The following is an 11,982-nucleotide window of genomic DNA, read 5'->3' as shown; positions in this document are numbered from 1 at the left end:
TCCAGTGAGACAGGGAGTTTATGCACGTTACAGGATCAGGGCATATTTGAGTGGAGTTCAGCATTGTTGCGTTCCAGAGAGACAGGGAGGTTATGGAGGGGTAGAGGTTCAGGGCATATTTGTGTGGAGTTCTGCATTGGTACGTTCCAGTGAGACAGGGAGGTTATGGAGATGTACAGGTTCAGGGCATATTTGTGTGGAGTTCTGCATTGGTGCGTTCCAGTGAGACAAGGAGGTTATGGGCGGTTACACGTTCAGGGCATATTTGTGTGGAATTCTGCATTGGTACGTTCCAGTGAGACAGGGAAGTTATGGAGGGAACTGGTCCAGGGCATATTTGTGTGGAGTTCTGCATTGGTACGTTCCAGTGAGACAGGGAGGTTATGGAGGGGTACAGGTTCAGGGTATATTTGTGTGGAGTTCTGCGTTGGTACGTTCCAGTGTGACTGGGAGGTTATGGAGGGGTACAGGTTCAGGGCATATTTGTGTGGTGTTCTGCAATGGTACGTTCCAGTGAGACAGGGAGTTTATGCACGGTACAGGATCAGGGCATATTTGAGTGGAGTTCAGCATTACTGCGTTCCAGTGAGACAGGGAGGTTATGGAGGGGTACAGGTTCAGGGCATATTTGTGTGGAGTTCTGCATTGGTACGTTCCAGTGAGACAGGGAGGTTATGGAGAGGTACAGGTTCAGGGCATATTTGTGTGGAGTTCTGCATTGGTGCGTTCCAGTGAGACAAGGAGGTTATGGGCGGTTACACTTTCAGGGCATATTTGTGTGGAATTCTGCATTGGTACGTTCCAGTGAGACAGGGAAGTTATGGAGGGAACTGGTTCAGGGCATATTTGTGTGGAGTTCTGCATTGGTACGTTCCAGTGAGACAGGGAGGTTATGGAGGGGTACAGGTTCAGGGTATATTTGTGTGGAGTTCTACGTTGGTATGTTCCAGTGTGACTGGGAGGTTATGGAGGGGTACAGGTTCAGGGCATATTTGTGTGGTGTTCTGCAATGGTTCGTTCCAGTCAGACAGGGAGGTTATGCACGGTACAGGATCAGGGCATTTTTGATTGGAGTTCGGCATTGGTGCGTTCCAGTGAGACAAGGAGGTTATGGGCGGGTGCACGTTCAGGGCATATTTGTGTGGAATTCTGCATTGGTACGTTCCAGTGAGACAGGGAGGTTATGGACGGGTACAGGTTCAGGGCATATTTGTGTGTAGTTCTGCATTGGTACGTTCCAGTAAGACAAGGAGGTTATGCAGTTTACAGGCTCAGGGCATATTTGTGTGGAGTTCTGCATTGGTACGTTCCAGTGTGACTGGGAGGTTATGGAGGGGTACAGGTTCAGGGCATATTTGTGTGGTGTTCTGCAATGGTACGTTCCAGTGAGACAGGGAGTTTATGCACGGTACAGGATCAGGGCATATTTGAGTGGAGTTCAGCATTACTGCGTTCCAGTGAGACAGGGAGGTTATGGAGGGGTACAGGTTCAGGGCATATTTGTGTGGAGTTCTGCATTGGTACGTTCCAGTGAGACAGGGAGGTTATGGAGAGGTACAGGATCAGGGCATATTTGAGTGGAGTTCAGCATTGGTACTTTCCAGTGAGAGAGGGAGTTTATGGAGGGTACAGGTTCATGGCACATTTGTGTGGAGTTATGCAGTCCGTCGTTCCAGTGAGACAGGGAAATTATGGACGGGTACAGGTTCAGGGCATATTTGTGTGGAGTTCTGCATTGGTGCGTTCTAGTGAGACAAGGAGGTTATGGGCGGTTACACGTTCAGGGCATGTTTGTGTGGAATTCTGCATTGGTTCGTTCCAGTGAGACAGGGAAGTTATGGAGGGTACTGGTTCAGGGCATATTTGTGTGGAGTTCTGCATTGGTACGTTCCAGTGAGACAGGGAGGTTATGGAGGGGTACAGGTTCAGGGTATATTTGTATGGAGTTCTGCGTTGGTATGTTCCAGTGAGACTGGGAGGTTATGGAGGGGTACAGGTTCAGAGCATATTTGTGTGTACTTCTGTATTGGTACGTTCCAGTGAGACAGGGACGTTATGCAGGGTACAGGTTCAGGGCATGTTTGTGTGGAGTTCTGCAGTGGTACGTTCCAGTGAGACAGGGAGGTTATGGACGGGTACAGGTTCAGGGCATATTTGTGTGGAGTTCTGCATTGGTACGTTTGAGTGAGACTGGAAGGTTACGGAGGGTAGAGGTTCAGGGCATATTTGTGTGGAGTTCTGCATTGGTACGTTCCAGTGAGACAGGGAGGTTATGGACGGGTACAGGTTCAGGGCATATTTGTGTGGAGTTCTGCATTGGTACGTTCCAGTGAGACAGGGAGGTTATGGAGAAGTACAGGTTCAGGGCATATTTGTGTGGAGTTCTGCGTTTGGACGTTCCGGTGAGACAGGGAGGTTATGGAGGGGTACAGGTGCATGGCATATTTGTGTTGAGTTCAGCATTGGTACGTTCCAGTGAGACAGGGAGGTTATGGAGGGGTACAGGTTCAGGGCATATTTGTGGGTAGTTCTGCATTGGTACGTTCCAGTGAGACAGGGAGGATATGGAGGGTACAGGTTCAGGGCATATTTGTGTGGAATTCTGCAGTGGTACGTTCCAGTGAGACAGGGAGGTTATGGAGAGGTACAGGTTCAGGGCATATTTGTGTTGAGTTCGGCATTGGTACTTTCCAGTGAGACAGAGAGGTTATGGAGGGTACAGGTTCATGGCATATTTGTGTGGAGTTCTGCATTGTTACGTTCCAGAGAGACAGGGAGGTTATGGAGGGGTACAGGTTCAGGGCATCTTTGTGTGGAGTTCTGCATTGGTACGTTCCAGTGAGACTGGGAGGTTTTGGAGGGGTACAGGTTCAGGGCAAATTTGTGTGGAGTTCTGCATTGGTGCGTTCCAGTGAGACAAGGAGGTTATGGGCGGGTACACGTTCAGGGCATATTTGTGTGTAATTCTGCATTGGTACGTTCCAGTGAGACAGGGAGGTTATGGAGAAGTACAGGTTCAGGGCATATTTGTGTGTAGTTATGGATTGGTACGTTCCAGTAAGACAGGGAGGTTATGCAGGTTACAGGCTGAGGGCATATTTGTGTGAAGTTCTGCATTGGTACGTTCCAGTGAGACAGGGAGGTTATGCAGGGGTACAGGTTCAGGGCATATTTGTGTGGTGTTATGCAATGGTACGTTCCAGTGAGACAGGGAGTTTATGCACGGTACAGGATCAGGGCATATTTGAGTGGAGTTCAGCATTGTTGCGTTCCAGAGAGACAGGGAGGTTATGGAGGGGTACAGGTTCAGGGCATATTTGTGTGGAGTTCTGCATTGGTACGTTCCAGTGAGACAGGGAGGTTATGGAGAGGTACAGGTTAAGGGCATATTTGTGTGGAGTTCTGCGTTGGTATGTTCCAGTGTGACTGGGAGGTTATGGAGGGGTACAGGTTCAGGGCATATTTGTGTGGTGTTCTGCAATGTTACGTTCCAGTCAGACAGGGAGGTTATGCACGGTACAGGATCACGGCATTTTTGATTGGAGTTCGGCATTGGTGCGTTCCAGTGAGACAAGGAGGTTATGGGCGGGTACACGTTCAGGGCATATTTGTGTGGAATTCTGCATTGGTACGTTCCAGTGAGACAGGGAGGTTATGGACGGGTACAGGTTCAGGGCATATTTGTGTGGAGTTCTGCATTGGTACGTTCCAGTGAGACAGGGAGGTTATGGAGAAGTACAGGTTCAGGGCATATTTGTGTGTAGTTCTGCATTGGTACGTTCCAGTAAGACAGGGAGGTTTTGCAGGTTACAGGCTCAGGGCATATTTGTGTGGAGTTCTGCATTGGTACGTTCCAGTGAGACAGGGAGGTTATGCAGGGGTACAGGTTCAGGGCTTATTTGTGTGGTGTTCTGCAATGGTACGTTCCAGTGAGACAGGGAGTTTATGCACGGTACAGGATCAGGGCATATTTGAGTGGAGTTCAGCATTGCTGCGTTCCAGTGAGACAGGGAGGTTATGGAGGGGTACAGGTTCAGGGCATATTTGTGTGGAGTTCTGCATTGGTACGTTCCAGTGAGACAGGGAGGTTATGGAGATGTACAGGTTCAGGGCATATTTGTGTGGAGTTCTGCATTGGTGCGTTCCAGTGAGACAAGGAGGTTATGGGCGGTTACACGTTCAGGGCATATTTGTGTGGAATTCTGCATTGGTACGTTCCAGTGAGACAGGGAAGTTATGGAGGCTACTGGTTCAGGGCATATTTGTGTTGAGTTCTGCATTGGAACGTTCCAGTGAGACAGGGAGGTTATTCACGGTACAGGCTCAGGGCATATTTGAGTGGAGTTCAGCATTGCTGCGTTCCAGTGAGACAGGGAGGTTATGGAGGGGTACAGGTTCAGGGCATATTTGTGTGGAGTTCTGCAATGGTACGTTCCAGTGAGACAGGGAATTTATGCACGGTACAGGATCAGGGCATATTTGAGTGGAGTTCAGCATTGGTACTTTCCAGTGAGAGAGGGAGTTTATGGAGGGTACAGGTTCATGGCACATTTGTGTGGAGTTATGCAGTCCGTCGTTCCAGTGAGACAGGGAGTTTATGGACGGGTACAGGTTCAGGGCATATTTGTGTGGAGTTCTGCATTGGTGCGTTCTAGTGAGACAAGGAGGTTATGGGCGGTTACACGTTCAGGGCATGTTTGTGTGGAATTCTGCATTGGTACGTTCCAGTGAGACAGGGAAGTTATGGAGGGTACTGGTTCAGGGCATATTTGTGTGGAGTTCTGCATTGGCACGTTCCAGTGAGACAGGGAGGTTATGGAGGGGTACAGGTTCAGGGTATATTTGTATGGAGTTCTGCGTTGGTATGTTCCAGTGAGACTGGGAGGTTATGGAGGGGTACAGGTTCAGAGCATATTTGTGTGTACTTCTGCATTGGTACGTTCCAGTGAGACAGGGACGTTATGCAGGGTACAGGTTCAGGGCATGTTTGTGTGGAGTTCTGCAGTGGTACGTTCCAGTGAGACAGGGAGGTTATGGACGGGTACAGGTTCAGGGCATATTTGTGTGGAGTTCTGCATTGGTACGTTCCAGTGACACTGGGAGGTTATGGAGGGTAGAGGTTCAGGGCATATTTGTGTGGAATTCTGCATTGGTACGTTCCAGTGAGACAGGGAAGTTATGGAGGCTACTGGTTCAGGGCATATTTGTGTTGAGTTCTGCATTGGAACGTTCCAGTGAGACAGGGAGGTTATTCACGGTACAGGCTCAGGGCATATTTGAGTGGAGTTCAGCATTGCTGCGTTCCAGTGAGACAGGGAGGTTATGGAGGGGTACAGGTTCAGGGCATATTTGTGTGGAGTTCTGCAATGGTACGTTCCAGTGAGACAGGGAATTTATGCACGGTACAGGATCAGGGCATATTTGAGTGGAGTTCAGCATTGGTACTTTCCAGTGAGAGAGGGAGTTTATGGAGGGTACAGGTTCATGGCACATTTGTGTGGAGTTATGCAGTCCGTCGTTCCAGTGAGACAGGGAGTTTATGGACGGGTACAGGTTCAGGGCATATTTGTGTGGAGTTCTGCATTGGTGCGTTCTAGTGAGACAAGGAGGTTATGGGCGGTTACACGTTCAGGGCATGTTTGTGTGGAATTCTGCATTGGTACGTTCCAGTGAGACAGGGAAGTTATGGAGGGTACTGGTTCAGGGCATATTTGTGTGGAGTTCTGCATTGGCACGCTCCAGTGAGACAGGGAGGTTATGGAGGGGTACAGGTTCAGGGTATATTTGTATGGAGTTCTGCGTTGGTATGTTCCAGTGAGACTGGGAGGTTATGGAGGGGTACAGGTTCAGAGCATATTTGTGTGTACTTCTGCATTGGTACGTTCCAGTGAGACAGGGACGTTATGCAGGGTACAGGTTCAGGGCATGTTTGTGTGGAGTTCTGCAGTGGTACGTTCCAGTGAGACAGGGAGGTTATGGACGGGTACAGGTTCAGGGCATATTTGTGTGGAGTTCTGCATTGGTACGTTCCAGTGAGACTGGGAGGTTATGGAGGGTAGAGGTTCAGGGCATATTTGTGTGGAGTTCTGCATTGGTACGTTCCAGTGAGACAGGGAGTTTATGGTGGGGTACAGATTCAGGGCATATTTGTGTTGAGTTCTGCATTGGTTCGTTCCAGTGAGACAGGGAGGTTATGGAGAGGTACAGGTTCAGGGCATATTTGTGTGGAGTTCTGCGTTTGTACGTTCCGGTGAGACAGGGAGGTTATGGAGGGGTACAGGTGCATGGCATATTTGTGTTGAGTTCAGCATTGGTACGTTCCAGTGAGACAGGGAGGTTATGGAGGGGTACAGGTTCAGGGCATATTTGTGGGTAGTTCTGCATTGGTACGTTCCAGTGAGACAGGGAGGATATGGAGGGTACAGGTTCAGGGCATATTTGTGTGGAATTCTGCAGTGGTACGTTCCAGTGAGACAGGGAGGTTATGGAGAGGTACAGGTTCAGGGCATATTTGTGTTGAGTTCTGCATTGTTACTTTCCAGTGAGACAGAGAGGTTATGGAGGGTACAGGTTCATGGCATATTTGTGTGGAGTTCTGCATTGTTACGTTCCAGAGAGACAGGGAGGTTATGGAGGGGTACAGGTTCAGGGCATCTTTGTGTGGAGTTCTGCATTGGTACGTTCCAGTGAGACTGGGAGGTTTTGGAGGGGTACAGGTTAAGGGCAAATTTGTGTGGAGTTCTGCATTGGTGCGTTCCAGTGAGACAAGGAGGTTATGGGCGGGTACACGTTTAGGGCATATTTGTGTGTAATTCTGCATTGGTACGTTCCAGTGAGACAGGGAGGTTATGGAGAAGTACAGGTTCAGGGCATATTTGTGTGTAGTTATGGATTGGTACGTTCCAGTAAGACAGGGAGGTTATGCAGGTTACAGGCTGAGGGCAGATTTGTGTGAAGTTCTGCATTGGTACGTTCCAGTGAGACAGGGAGGTTATGCAGGGGTACAGGTTCAGGGCATATTTGTGTGGAGTTCTGCATTGGTACGTTTGAGTGAGACTGGGAGGTTACGGAGGGTAGAGGTTCAGGGCATATTTGTGTGGAGTTCTGCATTGGTACGTTCCAGTGAGACAGGGAGTTTATGGTGGGGTACAGATTCAGGGCATATTTGTGTTGAGTTCTGCATTGGTTCGTTCCAGTGAGACAGGGAGGTTATGGAGAGGTACAGGTTCAGGGCATATTTGTGTGGAGTTCTGCGTTTGGACGTTCCGGTGAGACAGGGAGGTTATGGAGGGGTACAGGTGCATGGCATATTTGTGTTGAGTTCAGCATTGGTACGTTCCAGTGAGACAGGGAGGTTATGGAGGGGTACAGGTTCAGGGCATATTTGTGGGTAGTTCTGCATTGGTACGTTCCAGTGAGACAGGGAGGATATGGAGGGTACAGGTTCAGGGCATATTTGTGTGGAATTCTGCAGTGGTACGTTCCAGTGAGACAGGGAGGTTATGGAGAGGTACAGGTTCAGGGCATATTTGTGTTGAGTTCTGCATTGGTACTTTCCAGTGAGACAGAGAGGTTATGGAGGGTACAGGTTCATGGCATATTTGTGTGGAGTTCTGCATTGTTACGTTCCAGAGAGACAGGGAGGTTATGGAGGGGTACAGGTTCAGGGCATCTTTGTGTGGAGTTCTGCATTGGTACGTTCCAGTGAGACTGGGAGGTTTTGGAGGGGTACAGGTTCAGGGCAAATTTGTGTGGAGTTCTGCATTGGTGCGTTCCAGTGAGACAAGGAGGTTATGGGCGGGTACACGTTCAGGGCATATTTGTGTGTAATTCTGCATTGGTACGTTCCAGTGAGACAGGGAGGTTATAGAGAAGTACAGGTTCAGGGCATATTTGTGTGTAGTTATGGATTGGTACGTTCCAGTAAGACAGGGAGGTTATGCAGGTTACAGGCTGAGGGCATATTTGTGTGAAGTTCTGCATTGGTACGTTCCAGTGAGACAGGGAGGTTATGCAGGGGTACAGGTTCAGGGCATATTTGTGTGGTGTTATGCAATGGTACGTTCCAGTGAGACAGGGAGTTTATGCACGGTACAGGATCAGGGCATATTTGAGTGGAGTTCAGCATTGTTGCGTTCCAGAGAGACAGGGAGGTTATGGAGGGGTACAGGTTCAGGGCATATTTGTGTGGAGTTCTGCATTGGTACGTTCCAGTGAGACAGGGAGGTTATGGAGAGGTACAGGTTAAGGGCATATTTGTGTGGAGTTCTGCGTTGGTATGTTCCAGTGTGACTGGGAGGTTATGGAGGGGTACAGGTTCAGGGCATATTTGTGTGGTGTTCTGCAATGTTACGTTCCAGTCAGACAGGGAGGTTATGCACGGTACAGGATCACGGCATTTTTGATTGGAGTTCGGCATTGGTGCGTTCCAGTGAGACAAGGAGGTTATGGGCGGGTACACGTTCAGGGCATATTTGTGTGGAATTCTGCATTGGTACGTTCCAGTGAGACAGGGAGGTTATGGACGGGTACAGGTTCAGGGCATATTTGTGTGGAGTTCTGCATTGGTACGTTCCAGTGAGACAGGGAGGTTATGGAGAAGTACAGGTTCAGGGCATATTTGTGTGTAGTTCTGCATTGGTACGTTCCAGTAAGACAGGGAGGTTTTGCAGGTTACAGGCTCAGGGCATATTTGTGTGGAGTTCTGCATTGGTACGTTCCAGTGAGACAGGGAGGTTATGCAGGGGTACAGGTTCAGGGCATATTTGTGTGGTGTTCTGCAATGGTACGTTCCAGTGAGACAGGGAGTTTATGCACGGTACAGGATCAGGGCATATTTGAGTGGAGTTCAGCATTGCTGCGTTCCAGTGAGACAGGGAGGTTATGGAGGGGTACAGGTTCAGGGCATATTTGTGTGGAGTTCTGCATTGGTACGTTCCAGTGAGACAGGGAGGTTATGGAGAGGTACAGGTTCAGGGCATATTTGTGTGGAGTTCTGCATTGGTGCGTTCCAGTGAGACAAGGAGGTTATGGGCGGTTACACGTTCAGGGCATATTTGTGTGGAATTCTGCATTGGTACGTTCCAGTGAGACAGGGAAGTTATGGAGGCTGCTGGTTCAGGGCATATTTGTGTTGAGTTCTGCATTGGAACGTTCCAGTGAGACAGGGAGGTTATTCACGGTACAGGCTCAGGGCATATTTGAGTGGAGTTCAGCATTGCTGCGGTCCAGTGAGACAGGGAGGTTATGGAGGGGTACAGGTTCAGGGCATATTTGTGTGGAGTTCTGCAATGGTACGTTCCAGTGAGACAGGGAATTTATGCACGGTACAGGATCAGGGCATATTTGAGTGGAGTTCAGCATTGGAACTTTCCAGTGAGAGAGGGAGTTTATGGAGGGTACAGGTTCATGGCACATTTGTGTGGAGTTATGCAGTCCGTCGTTCCAGTGAGACAGGGAGTTTATGGACGGGTACAGGTTCAGGGCATATTTGTGTGGAGTTCTGCATTGGTGCGTTCTAGTGAGACAAGGAGGTTATGGGCGGTTACACGTTCAGGGCATGTTTGTGTGGAATTCTGCATTGGTACGTTCCAGTGAGACAGGGAAGTTATGGAGGGTACTGGTTCAGGGCATATTTGTGTGGAGTTCTGCATTGGTACGTTCCAGTGAGACAGGGAGGTTATGGAGGGGTACAGGTTCAGGGTATATTTGTATGGAGTTCTGCGTTGGTATGTTCCAGTGAGACTGGGAGGTTATGGAGGGGTACAGGTTCAGAGCATATTTGTGTGTACTTCTGCATTGGTACGTTCCAGTGAGACAGGGACGTTATGCAGGGTACAGGTTCAGGGCATGTTTGTGTGGAGTTCTGCAGTGGTACGTTCCAGTGAGACAGGGAGGTTATGGACGGGTACAGGTTCAGGGCATATTTGTGTGGAGTTCTGCATTGGTACGTTCCAGTGAGACTGGGAGGTTATGGAGGGTAGAGGTTCAGGGCATATTTGTGTGGAGTTCTGCATTGGTACGTTCCAGTGAGACAGGGAGTTTATGGTGGGGTACAGATTCAGGGCATATTTGTGTTGAGTTCTGCATTGGTTCGTTCCAGTGAGACAGGGAGGTTATGGAGAGGTACAGGTTCAGGGCATATTTGTGTGGAGTTCTGCGTTTGTACGTTCCGGTGAGACAGGGAGGTTATGGAGGGGTACAGGTGCATGGCATATTTGTGTTGAGTTCAGCATTGGTACGTTCCAGTGAGACAGGGAGGTTATGGAGGGGTACAGGTTCAGGGCATATTTGTGGGTAGTTCTGCATTGGTACGTTCCAGTGAGACAGGGAGGATATGGAGGGTACAGGTTCAGGGCATATTTGTGTGGAATTCTGCAGTGGTACGTTCCAGTGAGACAGGGAGGTTATGGAGAGGTACAGGTTCAGGGCATATTTGTGTTGAGTTCTGCATTGGTACTTTCCAGTGAGACAGAGAGGTTATGGAGGGTACAGGTTCATGGCATATTTGTGTGGAGTTCTGCATTGTTACGTTCCAGAGAGACAGGGAGGTTATGGAGGGGTACAGGTTCAGGGCATCTTTGTGTGGAGTTCTGCATTGGTACGTTCCAGTGAGACTGGGAGGTTTTGGAGGGGTACAGGTTCAGGGCAAATTTGTGTGGAGTTCTGCATTGGTGCGTTCCAGTGAGACAAGGAGGTTATGGGCGGGTACACGTTCAGGGCATATTTGTGTGTAATTCTGCATTGGTACGTTCCAGTGAGACAGGGAGGTTATGGAGAAGTACAGGTTCAGGGCATATTTGTGTGTAGTTATGGATTGGTACGTTCCAGTAAGACAGGGAGGTTATGCAGGTTACAGGCTGAGGGCAGATTTGTGTGAAGTTCTGCATTGGTACGTTCCAGTGAGACAGGGAGGTTATGCAGGGGTACAGGTTCAGGGCATATTTGTGTGGAGTTCTGCATTGGTACGTTCCAGTGAGACAGGGAGGTTATGGAGAAGTACAGGTTCAGGGCATATTTGTGTGTAGTTCTGCATTGGTACGTTCCAGTAAGACAGGGAGGTTTTGCAGGTTACAGGCTCAGGGCATATTTGTGTGGAGTTCTGCATTGGTACGTTCCAGTGAGACAGGGAGGTTATGCAGGGGTACAGGTTCAGGGCATATTTGTGTGGTGTTCTGCAATGGTACGTTCCAGTGAGACAGGGAGTTTATGCACGGTACAGGATCAGGGCATATTTGAGTGGAGTTCAGCATTGCTGCGTTCCAGTGAGACAGGGAGGTTATGGAGGGGTACAGGTTCAGGGCATATTTGTGTGGAGTTCTGCATTGGTACGTTCCAGTGAGACAGGGAGGTTATGGAGAGGTACAGGTTCAGGGCATATTTGTGTGGAGTTCTGCATTGGTGCGTTCCAGTGAGACAAGGAGGTTATGGGCGGTTACACGTTCAGGGCATATTTGTGTGGAATTCTGCATTGGTACGTTCCAGTGAGACAGGGAAGTTATGGAGGCTACTGGTTCAGGGCATATTTGTGTTGAGTTCTGCATTGGAACGTTCCAGTGAGACAGGGAGGTTATTCACGGTACAGGCTCAGGGCATATTTGAGTGGAGTTCAGCATTGCTGCGGTCCAGTGAGACAGGGAGGTTATGGAGGGGTACAGGTTCAGGGCATATTTGTGTGGAGTTCTGCAATGGTACGTTCCAGTGAGACAGGGAATTTATGCACGGTACAGGATCAGGGCATATTTGAGTGGAGTTCAGCATTGGAACTTTCCAGTGAGAGAGGGAGTTTATGGAGGGTACAGGTTCATGGCACATTTGTGTGGAGTTATGCAGTCCGTCGTTCCAGTGAGACAGGGAGTTTATGGACGGGTACAGGTTCAGGGCATATTTGTGTGGAGTTCTGCATTGGTGCGTTCTAGTGAGACAAGGAGGTTATGGGCGGTTACACGTTCAGGGCATGTTTGTGTGGAATTCTGCATTGGT

This window comes from Hemitrygon akajei, unplaced genomic scaffold (genome assembly GCF_048418815.1).
Source record: "Hemitrygon akajei unplaced genomic scaffold, sHemAka1.3 Scf000084, whole genome shotgun sequence".
Taxonomy (NCBI): domain Eukaryota; kingdom Metazoa; phylum Chordata; class Chondrichthyes; order Myliobatiformes; family Dasyatidae; genus Hemitrygon; species Hemitrygon akajei.
This window is presented reverse-complemented; position numbering follows the sequence as displayed.